This window comes from Tamandua tetradactyla, chromosome 7, assembly GCF_023851605.1.
Source record: "Tamandua tetradactyla isolate mTamTet1 chromosome 7, mTamTet1.pri, whole genome shotgun sequence".
Lineage (NCBI taxonomy): Eukaryota > Metazoa > Chordata > Mammalia > Pilosa > Myrmecophagidae > Tamandua > Tamandua tetradactyla.
This window is the reverse complement of record NC_135333.1, coordinates 54,767,491-54,778,666: the sequence shown is the minus strand read 5'-3', so window position 1 is coordinate 54,778,666 and position 11,176 is coordinate 54,767,491.

Here is an 11,176-nt window from a genome sequence, read left to right as displayed (position 1 = left end):
AATTTCACTTTGCCTCCACTTTTCATTTATTTATTTTTAGTATGGGTAGCCCTCACTTTTTGCCTGAAGAAGTTCCTTGAGCTGAATCTTAAGCATCCATGTTTCATAAGAATCACCTGGGCTCTTACCAAACATACAGATCTCAGAGCTCCAAACTCGAGGATTCTGACTCAGCATCTCTTGGGAACAGCCTGGTAATCCATATTGTAAAAGAAGCATCCTGGAGATTCTAATATGGGTACTCTTGGTATCTCAATTTGGGAGACAATGAAACTACATCTTAAAGAAGTAAACCTTTACATCTAAAGAAGCTTCATTTTAAATCACAGGTAGCCATGTGGCTGCTATGCAACGCAAACACCCAAACTGTTGTCTTCGTCTGGCTGAAGAGGACTTGAGGTTTCAATTGTTGGACAAGGCCATTATGATAATCAGGTACAAGGTAAAAAGAGAGGTAGAGAAAACTGGCTACTGTTCCTGAAAAGGCTTCTTTTTCCTTAAATTTTCCAAACAATTAAATTTAAAAAAAAATTCATTTGAACTGTATATACATCTCAAACGTGTGAATGCACTTAATATTTTATTTCTCTTATTGACTCTTGGCATGTTTCTAATGACCCTGAGTTGGCAGGTCTGGTGTTCATATGCAACAGAGGAAACTCACTGTCTGATTCTGGCCAACTGCTTTCCAGATGAATTCTACTCTTAAGGAGGTGATCCAGAAAGTCATGTTGAGGAAACAATTTAAAATAGATGCTTTCTTTAGGAAATAAGTGTTTTGGAGATTATATCCTACTGGTGGTGGTTCAGTAGTATCAATATCTGAGAATCATAATTCCTCAGAAAATTACAACAGATATGTAAGGCATTTATCTTCATGGACTGAAAGCTTATTTTGAAGCTATCAGTGAAGAGTTACATTTCAGTGACCAGTATGCTCCCCAGTTCACAGTACCCAACATGGGTATTGAGAGGTGTGCAGTTCGCATGCTACATGGAAAGCAATTTTGTTTTCGTACCCGGTGTTCTTGTGCACATAGGAGAATCCAAGTGCACAAGTTGTAATCTTTCCAAGAGCAGTAGGTTCATATCAAAGACTGTTCAGTGAAGCAGGGAAGTGTGGCAGTACCTCAAGGAGCAGGATTGCAATTAACTCTTAAATACAGATTGAAGAAAAGCCTTGCTTGGTTGCTGCAGGCTTTGCTTGTGCTTCAGTGATGACTGAATCTAAAGCACAGAGCATGCAGAAGTGATAAACTGACAGGCTGCAGAAAGGGTGGCAGAGAGAAGAATTATGGGGGTGCTAATAACATATATGCACGGTCATGGTGTTTGAAACATTTTATACAATGTGATAAACCAAGGACTCTGTTTTCTATTTCTGTTGTCAAAAAAAAGCTTCTAACCTCCCAATGTCACCTTGTATGCATGAGAAATGGGAGAGAAAATGTTCTTGTTACCAGGTGATTCTTTCATGGGTGGGTGGTAAGATGTCAGTAAGTATTGTACAGTACAGCACTCTATTATTGACTTTCCTTAGTGCAGAGTGGGAAGATATTAGAAAAATTAAGGAAAATCCATCTGTTTTAGTTTCTCATCTGCTAAAAACCAATACCATGCAACTGGTTGGTTTTACAACAGGAATTTATTGGTTCGTGATTTCAGATGCTAGAAGGCTGGGTTCCTTCTGGGGTTGCTCTATTTCGGCCAGTTGGCAATCTTTGGGGTCCTTTGACTTTTCCAGTTTCCGTTGACCTCCGCTCTGGCTGCTTCTAGTGGCTTCTCTCTCTGTCTATCTTTCATTCTATTTATAAAAGACTCCTGTAATCCGGATTAAAGCCCAATCTGATTTAGGTGGGTCACACCTTAACAGAAGTAACATTTTGAAGAGATTGTGGCAGTTATTCCATAACCACTAGAATGTAGACCAAGACCAAAAATTAAAACATGTCCAAAATGGAGTGGACAATTTAATTCCCCATACCATCTAATAGGAAATCTATTCCCTCATCTCTCAGCTTCCTGGGGACAGGGGATAGCAAAATGTAGGGTTATTTGTCCATGAAGAGATACCATCTTGATAATGAGAGCTTTCTCAACTTATGTAATGGACAAAACTATTCAGAAAACAATTTGAATATAATCAACTGATTGAATATAATCAACTCAATTTATCATCCTACTTAATAACTGATTTAGAAAAGCAACTCACTATATGTAAGCAATTTTGTTTATCACTGTGTCTCTCCCATTGCTTATAGTTTCCAACAATGACAGCATCATCTAATTCATAACAGTTGTCTAGTGCTCCCTTGTCTTTTTTTTTTTTTTACGTGGGAAGGCACCGGGAATCGAACCCGGGTCCTCTGGCATCGCAGGCGAACATTCTTGCCTGCTGAGCCACTGTGGCCCGCCCTCCCTTGTCTTCTTGTCTTTGGCCAGAAGCGGAATATTAAGAGACAATAGCATTATTTGGGGTGCCAATTCTTGTGCCAGGATATAGCTTTTAATTGCTTTCTATTTCCAGGCCATAGTTGCAAATCTCAGGAGGATAAATTGAATTATGTACCCCAACAAAGACACGTTTTTATTTTAATCTGCATTCTTGTGGGTATGCATTCATTTGTAAATAGGACCCTTTGAAGGTGTATGATCAGTAAAAGTATAGACTCGTTTTAAGAATAGGATTGTAAGGTACTATTTTGGTGTAGCATGACTGAATGAGGGCAGCCCTTAATCCTTATGACTGAAGAACTCGTAAGAAGAAATTTGGACACAGTCAGAGGAACCAAAAGACAGAAGTCAGCAAAAACATAAGAGCATACACAAGGAGAGAGAGAGAGCGAGATCTCCATGTGTAGAAAGGCAAAGGTGCAAGCCAGGGAACCTCAAGGATTATGGTGAGCCTGCCCCAGAATGTTACAGTTCATGGAAAAAGCATGGCCTTGTCAACATTTTAATGTTGGACTTCTAGTCTCTGAAAATGTGAGACAATAAATTCCTGTTTTGGATTAACCATTGTTTGGCATTTGTTACAGCAGCCCTGGCAAACGAAGACACCAAGTAAGGATGTGATATGTGTGAATATGTTTCTGTATATATGTGGAGAGAGTTCTGGAGCAAATCACACTCTGTAGCCATTCCACTAACATATTCATGCAAGCAAAAACTGGTAGAAATAAAAACAAATCCAATCTAGAAGAGAAAAAAGAAAAATAACAGTCATCTTGTGTTCTGAATGGTATGTAGCAAGGCAAGCATATATTTTAACCAAATATTGGGTAGCTTAGAGAGTCAAAATATGCCCTATGACCTTGTCATCATACTTTCTGTTTGGAATATCTTGACATTTTTGGGATTTAAGGTTTTGAATGTGTGAAAAAGAGAAAGATTTCTAAAAGAAGCCATACGAGATAATAGTGTAAATGCTTGTGACTAACAATTTTATAGGTAGCGATTAAAATCCCTAGCAAAATGCACATGTATATGCAAAACATTCAATTGAATGTATTGGAAAGAGAACAAATGCAGGCAAAAAATGGAAGGGATTCAATTCTTGAAAGCAGGAATCCACAGTGGGATGCAATCATGTTTATATAGCTGTTCCTCTGAGGGAATTCTTCGATCCTCAAGCTGAGGCATCTAAAACTCAAGTAGAAAGTGCAGATTTACTGCTTTGCATGTTCAGAAAACAGAATTCAGGTTGCCCAGAATATCTGGAAATTAAGGACAATCATAAATACAAGACAAACACAAATAATATAGGGGACTTGAAAATCTACATTCAAATGCTCAGCAATCTTTGGCTGGAACTGGGCATGCATGCTGAAATCACCAAGGGGAGGATTGAGCTTGAAATCTAAGTCCTGCAATATTAGAAAGTTTTGCTACACATTTTAGAAATTCACTGAAATCCCAGAAGGGTCATGCCTTAAAAAATAAGAACTTTGTCCAAGGGCTAAGGTATTCACTCTAAAACAAGGGCAAAATGAATTCAAATCTACATGAACAAAAAGTGTAAAACCATGACCACAAATATATAGGGACAAGCCAAGAATTTAATTGTATCCTAAAACAAAACTCAAAATGAGAAGTATAAATTAATCCAGGAGTTTCACAAAGCACCAATCACAATTTCTAGTACACAGTTTTAAATGCAGACATAAAAGAAACAGGAAAATATGAACCATATTCACAAGAAAAATCAGTCATTACAAACAGAATCCAAGAAGATCAAGATGTTGGAACCAGTAGAAAAGGACTTTTAGGGAATTAAAGAAAAACAGTCATAATGAATGAACAGGTGGGAATTCTCAAAAGAGATGTGAAAACTATAGAAAAGAATGATGTGAAAATTCTAAGAGTGAAAAATATAGCATTTGAAAAAATATATGTAGCATTTGAAATGAAAAACTCATTGGATAGCCTTAACAGCAAATGGGATACAGCAAACTCGATGACAGCATAGTGTGTATTATCCAATATGAATAATAAAAATAAAAAAAGATTGGGAAAAATCCAAAAATAGCACCAGTGGCCTGTGAAGCTATATAGGCTAAGTGTAACACACATGTAATTGGAGTACTGGCAGAAGAAAAGAGAGGTAATGGGGCATAAACATTTTTTTGAATAAGCAATTGCCCCCAGTTCCCCAAATTTGGTGAAAACATCAGTTTACAAATCCAAGAATCACAGGAAGCTCCAAGCATACTTCCACTACTACTAAGTGAAAAAAAAAAAACCATCATATAAAAATGACTGAAAAACTAAATAAGGAGAAAATATTGAAAGGTATCAGAAAAAAAGACACATTATTCCTAGAAAAATAATGATAAAATTGATATCTGACTTCTTAGAAATAATGGAGGGTAGAAGTCAATGAAAGGACACTTTGAGTTGCCGAAAGAAAAAGAGCTCTCAACATAGAATGCTATACACATTAAAAACATTCTTCAAAAGTAAGGATAAAATGATGATATTTTTCAGGAAAGCAATGTTGAAGAAATTAATTGCCAGAGGACCTCATGCACTATATAAAATATTTTTAAAATACTTTAGGTTGAATAGATATGCCAGATGAAATCCTGTATCAAAAGAAAAGAGTTAAAAAATTCAACAAGATAAATAATTGAACAAATACAAAAGATTATCATTTTATTCCTCTCTCATTTTCTTTAAAAGACTAGTATCTATTGAAAGCAAAAATAAAAATATTGTATTTGTAGTTTATCATGTATGTATATATAAAATATATGTTAAAGAATGGAGGATGCTAAAAATTACATTGTAGCAAAGTACTTTTACATTACATGAATGTCTTCTAGTTTATATATAACATTACAAATTAATATTGTAAATTAACTGTGAAAAGCTCATGATACATTGTTAGTCTATAAACCACCACTATAAAAAAGTACAATGAGGTATAAAGAGCAGAAAGTAGAATGAAAATGGAATGTAAATGTATCTGATTCACATACAAGTCGGGATAGAGGTAAAAAAGGAACAGAAAAAAAGAAGACTCATAGAAAATAAACATCAAAATGGTAGATTTAATTCCGCCCATATCAAAAATTGCGTTATATTTAAAGGGGCTAAATATTCTAAAACAAGGCAGAGATTGTCAGACTGAATGAAGTGCTAAAACCCAAGTATATGCTGTATACAAGAATGCACTTCAAAAAAAACCAGCAAAAACAACAAAATTACATTGGGAGAAAATGGATGGAAAAAGGTGCACAAACAGTAAGCATAATAGAACTGGTATGGTTACATTGCTAACAGGCAAAGCAGACTTCAAGATTACTTCAAGAAGAACATTTTATATTTTGAAAAGACTCATTTTACAAAACAGCAACAACAATTATTAGTTTGTGCATCTAATAACATAGTTACAAAACATACAAAGCTAATATTGACACAAGTAGAAGAAGAAATAGACAAAATCCACAATTACAGTTAGAGATTTTAGAATCCCTCTATTAGTAAATAATAAAGTGATAATACAAATGTCAGTAAGGATAGAAAAATTTGAATAATACTATTAACTAACTTGAACTAGTTGGTCATCCCTCCCAATGCAGAATATGTATGCTTTTTAGGTGCACAAAGAATGTTCACCAAATTAGACTGTAGTCATAGAATGGTTCCACAGTCATAGAACAGTTCTCAATAAATGTCAGAAAGATTTGAGTCTTGAACATTTTCTGACCATAATTTAATTAAATTGGTAGTCAACAAAATAAGATATCTTGAAAAGTCCTCAAATAATTCAAAACCAAACAAAAATTCTATGTAATTCATGGGTCAAAGAAAGAAACTAAGGAGTAATTATAAGATATTTCAAATATTATGATAATAAAGACTCAATATATCAAAATTTGGGGAATGCAGCTACAGAAGGACTTAGAGTAGAACTTCTAGCTTTAATTTCTAAATTACAGAAGAAGAAAATTTTAAAAATCAGTACTTAATTTTCAAACTTAAAAAGTTAGAAAAGGAGAAGGAACTAAGCCAAAGAAATTAAAAGCCCAAAGAAATTAAAAGAAAAATAATATAGATAATGGCAGAAATCAGTGAATTAGAAAACAGAAAAACAAAATACTAGCAAATTTACCTTAATAAATACTTAACAAGGCTGTTCAAGAAAAAACACAAATTAACAATATCAGAGATGAAAGAAGGGATATTGTTACAAACCTACAAATATAGGAATAATGAGAGAATAATATTAGACACTTTATGTCCATAATTTTTACATCTTCATGTAAAGATGGACAAAATTCTTATAATACACAACTTACCAGCACTAAAACACTTGCATGGCCTTATATTTATTAAAGAAATCAAATTTGTTATCCTACAAAGAAAACTTGAGGCCATGATGGTTGCACTGGTGTATTTATCTTTTCTACACATGAACTTTTCACCAATTGTCTAAGTCTCTTCTAAAAATTTTAAATGTGCTAACTATTCTAAATTGTATTTCTCCCAGAGATATCTGAGTCTTCCAATATGGGTTGCTCTTCCTCCATGCCAGATAACTCACTATCTTTTTGAGAATGAATATCATGCTTGGATGATATATTTTTTTTCCTCTCATGTTTTAGGTCTCCTTTTTTTTTCTTTCTATCCCATGTTTTGTTTGTTTGTTTCATTTGTCATTCTTGGTCACTTTCTCATTTTTAGTGGATTGAATCCTCTGGCAAATTTCTTGAGAAAGTATGCACAGAAGTACATTCTGCTTTTTGATAACTTGTATGTCTGAAAAAGCAAACTGTCTTTGCTTCATACTCAAAGTTTCAGTTCTGTATGTAATTCTCGTCTGAATACTTTGCCTTCATAATTTTGAAGATATTCCTTTACTCTCATTTCCAGTGTTAATAATCCCAAAAGCCAACCTGATTCTTGATGTTTCATTTTGCATTTATTTTTTTCTCTCTCTAGATGCTTGAAGGATATCTCCTTGTCTTTAGTGTACTGAAATCCTACAATGGTATTGCTCAGTGTGGGTCTGTTTTCAAGTATTGTGCATACACGCACATTTCTGGATTCTTTAATTCAGAAATTCATGTCCATTGATTCTGGGAGATTTTCCTGAAAAATCTCTTTGATGATGCTTCTCCCTTCTTTACTCATTCAGGCTTATAATTGGATTGATTATCTATTTTTTTCCTATTTCCACCATTTTGCCTTCTTTTGCTATTTTAAAAGAATCTAAATTAATAAAAAAATTTGTAAGAATAGAAGAAAGAATTTCTCCTAATGCATTTCAATTATGTAATTTCTATAAACAATAACATTCTCCTGTATAACAATTCCAGCATCAACATCAGGAAAGTAACAAGGAGACATTAATATTAGTGCAATGTGCCCCCAACCCTTAATCTAGTTTCATGAGTTGTTCCAGTAATGTCCTTTCTAGCAAATAGATACAGTTCAGAGTCACGCATTTACTTATCAGGTCTCTTCAGTATCCTTTAATCTGAAGTGATTTCTCAGCTTTCCTTTGAATTTTTTTATTTTTGACACTTGTGAAGACTATGCGTGTATTTACTTTATAAAATATCTCTCTCATTTCTTTCCCTGTTTTCTCATGATGTAGTTCAGGTTATACATTTTGGCAGGAATTTCTCCAAATGATGCTATGTTATTATCATTTTATACTAGCAGGTGGCACATAGTCTGAATTTGTCCCATTTCTGGTGATGACAACTTTGATAGCTAGATTAAGATGGTGTTGACCAATCTTCTCCATGGAAAAGTTGCCTTTAGCCCCACATAGATACATCTTCACCCTTCTGACACATTGTACCAGGCTGTTCCCACTTCTACTCTCCTACGTGGATTGTCAAAGATCCTATTTCCAAAGGAGTCACATTCATGGGAACTGGGGTAAGGACTTGAATTTATCTTTTGGAGGGACATAATTCAATTCATAACAGACTAATACCCCAAGGTGGGCTTTTGCACTAATTTTTTTTTTTCTGGAAGGAAGAAAGGAAAAAGGGAAGGTCAGCTCTTTAGATTTTTACCTTCTGGGTACATTGAACATATAGCTTGTCATGTAAATAGATAACTTTTGGAATGAAAGGTGGAGCCATAAATTAATATATTGGGAAGATTCTTTGATCGTCTGCTTGCAGTGTGAAGATCAGCAATCACTCTGGAAATCCAAATGCTATGAGGACCCTAACTTCGGGAAGTTTCTTCAACCTGATCCAAACTTTCTACTGAGCTTTAAGTTTATCTTATGATATTTTTAATTTCTAAGAGCTCTTTTTGTTTTCTGAACAATTAGTATCCTCTTCATTTAAGAAGTAATGTCCTATTCTTATTGTAATAAGTTCTAATATTGTGATAAGATAGTAATGATAATAGGTTTGTATTTTAGAAATGATCTTCTATCTATATAGTTTCTACTTTGTTTTTCACTTTGATTTTTATTATTTTTATGGCATTTTTAGAGTTTATCTGAAAATGCCTGCTTGTCTCTATTTATTTAAGATTGTGGGTCTAAAAAGCTAATTAGAAGCTTACAGTGAGGAAGTGAATGTTCTTGACTGAGTTTCATTACAGGCTGATCTGGACTGGCCTTGTAATTGTGGCTATCACTTTGAATTTAAGGATTTCTTCTGGGACTGGGCAGATTCTCCAGTGAAGATCATTTGATCACCTGCTTGTAGTGTAAAGACCTGGCTACCAGAGTTCTTTTTTTTTTTCTTTTGGCATCGGCAGGCTCTAGGAATTGAACCCGGATCTCCAGTATGGCAGGTGAGAACTCTGCCACTGAGCCATTGTTGCCCACTCCTGGATACCAGAATTCTTAGAGCCCAGATGGAGAAGCTTGGAGTTCTCAAGATCCAATGGATGACTGCTGTATTTTCCTCTGTTTCCATACTGCACTCTTTTCTTCTGTCCCATCTGCTATTTCCCTGGTCAGAAAGTCTCCATTTTATAATCTCCAGAGACTCACTTCTTATTTTTTGCCTGGATGGGAAAGGGGTATTCTTCTGGCTGCATGTAACTGTAGAGTTGTAGAGACTGCTTCTGAAACAGACTTTTTGATAAATCTGTCTTATTTTTTATCCCCACCTCTCACTCCCAGAAATATTTGGTACTACTAATTCCTGGCCCTTTTGGGAATTATATAACTACCCCTGATTCTCCACATGCCTTACTATTTTCTTATCTAATGAGCCATTTAATACTCATTAAGTTTCTAAAATATTGCCACAATTGATTTCTCCCTTGGTATTCCAGTCCTTGTGAAGTTGTATCTTAAAAAAATTAATACATATGATTTTAGTGACTTTTTTTGGGGGGGGTAGGGAAAATAAATATGTACTTCACTTTTTACTTAGAAGTCTTTCTTCCCTGTAAAGAGCCATTTTCAGAAGTATAATACAATACTTCTGTTTAATTTTATTGACCAGGATTTAGTTATAAGGCCATACCACTGCAAAAGATCTTGGAAAAGTAACTTTCGGTTGAGTGCATTCTGCATAAAATAAAATCAGAGTTCCGTCACATTCTTTCAACCCTTCTCTGACTTCAGCCACAGCCGTGTGGGATTATTTCCTGTAGGCACAGAATCATCATATGTTGACAACAATGGCAAAAGGACAGGCATTGAACCTACTCGCTTGATACCATGAGATCTGCTTGGCACATGTGCAAAGTCAGTCCAAGTGTGGGGTAAAAGTAACCAGTGTTAACCCTTAATGAATTGGGAGAGGGAACTGTGGATAGATATTCCTGTTTCACTTGTATCTTACTAACAGTTCTCGGAGGCATTCTACATGCTTTTTAGAAAGTCCCATCTGCTGCCGTTGACCGTAGTAGGACCTCAAAAAATTGGCTGTTCTGCTTCCACTCTAATGCTCTCCTGGATCCCTTCTTTCTCCTCACTGTAATGATTTCCCAAATAAACTACCTGAAAACCAGTCACTGTCTTGAGTACTGTCTTAAGGAGGGTATTTAGAACACAGCAATCAGCAGCATCTACTAAAAACAACAAAACGCAAAAACCCACATTTCTTCATTCAACAAGAATTTATTAAACATCAACTGAATCTGGGGCACAGATTCAAAATCTGAATATGTTGATTTAAAAGATAAAATAAAAACCGAATACGACCCCCACCCCTTGCACAATTGCTTCTAGAGTCAAGATTCTAGGATGAACTAAGGGTTGGTATATGACCTTTTTCAGTTTTGCTTTTTTTTTTCATTAGCCAAGCTGATATTATTATTCATTGGGTTTAAATGGTTTTACTGCAGTTTTTCTCACTAGATTGTTAGGCATTTCTCTGAATGCTCTCATGTCATATGAAATAGTATATTAAATTATATTTAAAATATGTTTTTTAAAAATATATTTATTTAACATATTTCCACATCATTTAAGTAATATGGTCGGTTAGAAGAAAACTAACATATTTCCAATGATTATCAGAATGTGACCATTATGTACATTCAAATTTTGCTAATTATCATTTGTAGGATATTTAAGGATACCCTCTGATTTAGCAGTTCATTTTGTTCAAAAGTCAGATGTAAAATCAATCAATACATCGTTATTATGTTTTGAAGGGACAATTAAAACATTAGCACAAGTTAAATCTGAGAACATAGAAATCTGGTTGAGTCAAAGATTTAAAATCAGGCAGGAGAG